Source organism: Solanum tuberosum, unplaced genomic scaffold, assembly GCF_000226075.1.
Source record: "Solanum tuberosum cultivar DM 1-3 516 R44 unplaced genomic scaffold, SolTub_3.0 scf00081, whole genome shotgun sequence".
Lineage (NCBI taxonomy): Eukaryota > Viridiplantae > Streptophyta > Magnoliopsida > Solanales > Solanaceae > Solanum > Solanum tuberosum.
The window spans coordinates 1,436,315-1,441,006 of NW_006239008.1; positions in this window are offsets into that span (position 1 = coordinate 1,436,315).

Sequence of the window (4,692 nt, forward strand, 5' to 3'; positions counted from 1 at the left end):
GAGAAGGAGGTCGCGAAACCAAGACCACTAGACTGATGGCCTAAGGAGTGGGTCGACACGAGGTTCATCCCGAGAGGTTGAGCCCTAGTCCCATATCCTAACATTGAGCTCAAGAGAGTGAGTGGGGTAAGGCATAGGCTGGTCTTCATGCGGCAAATGGGTCTCCTAGAGGAACGCATTTGAAACGGGGTAAGTTGCCCGAGAAGAAACTTATTTCCATTTTAAAGCTTAGCCTAGTCACTATTATCTTACAAATTTCCTTTCAAAAGCATGTACCCAACTACTTATCTCAACTTGTATTGTGGTCACATCCCAAGAACATTTCTCCATACTTGATTTTCTTGTTAATTTTTGCTATTTTTACTACTTGTGAAAAAAACCCCAAATCGATATTTGACACTTTCGTGTCACCCTCTTTAATTTACTCTGTTTTTACTCGTTAATATCTTTAGCTACGACTAGTTAGAGCTTAATTTATTTATTTTTATCAATTCTCAAAACCACTCCCTTGGGACACGACCCTAACCTTTAGTTGGATTACTATACTGTCGACGATCGTAGACACTCATACCGTAGGTTAGTGTCGTTGGTAATGATAAGCATCAAATAGTATGAAGAAGGGCATTGAAGAATTTGTTGCTAAGTGCCCAAATTGCCAACAAGTTAAAGTAGAGCACCAAAGGCCCGGTGGTTTGGCTCAGAATATCAAACTTCCAGAATGGAAGTGGTAGATGATTAATATGGACTTCATCACAGGGTTACCAAGGTCTCGCAGGCAGCATGATTCTATTCGGGTGATTGTCGATAGAATGACAAAATCAGCCCACTTTTTGCCGATAAAGACTACTCATTTGGCAGAAAATTATGCTAAGTTGTATCTTCAAGAGATGGTGAGACTTCATGGAGTTTCGGCCTCCATTATTTCAGACATAGGTGCTCAATTTACTGCACAGTTTTGGAAGTCATTCCAGAAAGGCTTGGGTTCAAAGGTGAACTTGAGTACTGTTTTTCATCCTCAGACAGATGGTCAAGCAGAGTGCACTATTCAAACCTTAGAGGATATGTTGAGGTCCTGTGTGATTGATTTCAAAGGTAATTGGGATGATCACCTACCCCTTATTGAATTTGCATACAATAATAGTTACCACTCTAGCATCCAGATGGCCCCATATGAAGCTCTTTATGGGAGAAGATGCAGATCTCCTATTGGATGGTTTGAAGTTGGTGAAGCAGGGTTAATAGGACCAGATTTAGTTCATCAAGCTGGGGAGAAGGTGAAAGTGATTCAAGAGAAGTTGAAAACGGCACAGAGTCGTCAAAAATCCTATACTGATGTTAGGAGAAGGGAGTTAGAGTTTGAATTTAATGATTGGGTATATCTAAAATTTTCACCCATGAAGGGTGTTATGAGGTTTAGTAACAAGGGAAAACTTAGTACCCGATATATTGGACCTTATCGAATATCCAAGAGGATTGGTAATATAGCTTATGAGTTGGAACTACCACAAGAGTTAGCCGCGGTTCATCCGGTGTTTCACATCTCCATGTTGAATAAGTGCATGGGCGATCCTTCATTGATCATACCAACTGAAAATATTGGGATCAAGGATAGCTTATCTTAAGAGGAGATTCCTATTGAGATTCTAGATCGCCAAGTTCGCAAGTTGAGAACAAATGAGGTAGCATCAGTCAAAGCCCTTTGGAGGAACCAATTTGTTAAAGAAGCTACTTGGGAAGCTGAAAAGGATATGAAGAAGAGATATCCACATCTCTTTGAGTCCGGAGAAAATGAAGGCCAAGGTACTAATTCTCTTCTTAGTACTCTTTAAATTATGAGTGAGCATGTTATTTGTTTGCAATTGCTTGTTGGGTGTTTGAATTTGATGTTACACCCTCAGCCTAGTAAGAGTAATCTCATTCGAGGATGAATGTTCCCAAGGGGTATATATTGTAACATCTCGCAATTTTAAATAACTGGGAAGAAGCTAATAATTAGAAATAGTCATTTTTGGAAAGAATGAAAATCTGGAAATTTGTTTAAGTTAGGGAAAGTTGAGTTTTGGTCAACTTAAAATAGTCATAACTCCTAGCTCATGATGATTTAGGTGTACTTTCAGATATGGTTGGAAAGCTCTTGGAATGATCTTTCCAACGCCTCCGAGTTTGCGCGATTCCAAGTTAGTATGTGCAAGTTATGCCTTTTGGAAGTTGGGCTGTTAGATTAAGGAAAGTCTAATCCGGATTTTGGAAGGGTAATTTAGTCTTTTCCTTACCTAATTATTCTAATTCGTTTTTAGGAGTTTAATTGGATTAAATTCAGATTTCAGTCAGTTTTAGAAAAGTGAATTTCATGCTAGGGCTTGGAAAAAATGAGAAGAGGAAGCAAGATTCGTCAAGATCGTCGAATTTAGCTTGTGGATTTCATCGGGGGTGAACCCTACAAGGTATGTGAGATCACATAATATTGGATTAGTTCACCAAGGCGCCAATCATGATTTAATTCAGCGAATTTAAGTCTTTGAAAGTTTAGAAATTGAGTTCTTGATGAACATTGTTGAAGGTTTTTCTTGAATTCTTGTGGGGTGTGTTGATTGAAGTTTCTTGCGATTTGATTCATGTTTCTGGGTTAAATTTCGATTTGAATCTATCATATATTCGGGGTATAAATGATCCTAACTATTTGGGGAAAGAACTATTGAAGTTTAGAGGGTTTAGAGTTGAAAAACGAAGAAGAAAAGTCGTCAAACACCTGGGGAAGGGGGTGGGGCATCGCGCCAGCCAGCGCACCCCAAAAGGGGCTCTGAAGTTTACCCCTTGGGGCAACGCACCAGCCAGAGCTCCCCAACATGTGCTCTGAAGTTTGAGGGCTGGCGCTCCGCGCCCCTCAGAGCGCCAGGGACGCCAGTTCTCCCCATTTCTTCCCCACCTTTACGTACTTGTTCCCTAGCAATGTACCTATGTTTTCTAGTTGATTCCAACACTCTACGGTACATCTAAACATCATGAAATCATCCATAAACATGACATCATGAACCTTGAATCTATAGTCCAATTCAAGGGAAAGTTAGGATCAAAGTCAAGAGAAGTTAAGAGTCAAGTCTAGAAGTTAAAAAGCAAGTCAAAGCAAAGTTTATAAAGTTTTCAAAAGTCTTTAACTAATGTTTTAACTTTGTTTTAAGACTTAAGTTTAAAGTTAAGCAAAGAGTAAAGAGTTTAGTTCATTTCTCAAAAAGCTATAAGGGAACTAAGTATTCCCAAAGAGTTTATAAATGTTTTCAAATTTGAGCAAGAAAAGGGAACATCGTTTCCAAGAGAGCTTTTAAGCTAAGTTTTGAGTAATTATCTCAAACCAAAGAAAGAAGTTTGTTTTTAAAACATATGAGCTAAGTATATTTTGGGATTAGTATTAAGCATCGATATGGGGATGCGAGTTCATTTAACTCAAGTCTCCATAAACCGTGTAGCCATCATGGGTAGTAAAGGGTCATACTTTTTAGATGACTCCTTAAGATGCTTTTAACATAGGCTAGTGGATCCACTAAGTTAGGAGTTCTATATGATGACAAAGTATAGGACAGTTCTGGCAGCGTGGGCAAGAAGTTGTATCACCACTTAGGCTCATAGTGGTGGTTGTCGGTTAGAGAATCTCCCACATAAACTATATTACTTTATTATATGAGTAAAGTTGAGTTTTTTATTGCATTTTATTTAACGAACTAAGTTGTTTTTGCTGTTTTACAAAAAATTTCATATATTGCATATGTTTCATTGCTTTATTTTGAGTTAAGTATTCATGAGTTGAGAAGATCCAAGGTAAGTGTTTGTTTCAGATTCCTTTCAAGCTTAAGTTATGTTTAGCTTTCCAACTCGCATACTCATACATTCAATGTACTGATGCCATTTGGCCTGGATCATCTTATGATGTAGACGCAGGTAACCAGGATCAGCATCCAACGCCTCGTTGATCAGGTTCAGCACTCAGAGTCAGTTGGTGAGCCTCCTTGCTTCCGGAGGGCCCTTTTTTACATTGTTTTTCTACTTATCAGTTGTTAGGATGACCGGGGGTCCTGTTCTGACATCCCTCCTTATTTTAGAGGCTTCATAGACAGTTAGTAGTTCAGTTGTCTTTACTTTATCATTCATATGTTGTTTAAAGACTTCAGTTGCCATTTTGGCTAAGTGTTATATCTCTTTAAAGTTATGTTTTGAGATTATCTTGTTAAGTTAAGTCTTCCGCTGAGTTAAGTAAGCCAGGCCAATGGAGCCAGCAATGGTTCCCGAGTGCCAACCACGTCCTGGGTGTAGGCTCGGGGCATGACACTCATCTATTCTGAATTATCACACCTCCATCTGATGTGTCCATAAGACTAACTCCAAAGCGAGCAAGCCGATGAACATCTTTTGCTAATTCCTTCCTTTTTTCCTCAATATGTGATACACTACCCTTTAGAGATCATCTTTATGGCCTTAAGGTAAGAGATAATTTGACCTATTGGCACTGAGCTACTACCCTTCCATTTTAAGACTGGCTTGTTTGGAAACTGAAACCGAACTATCCTAGTTCTACAATCGACTGAGGCATAACATGAATGTAACCAATCCATGCCTAGAATGATATCTAAATCTACCATTTCTAACTCTACAAGATCTGCTAAGGTAACTTTTGGAGAGACTGTGACAGGGCAATTTCTG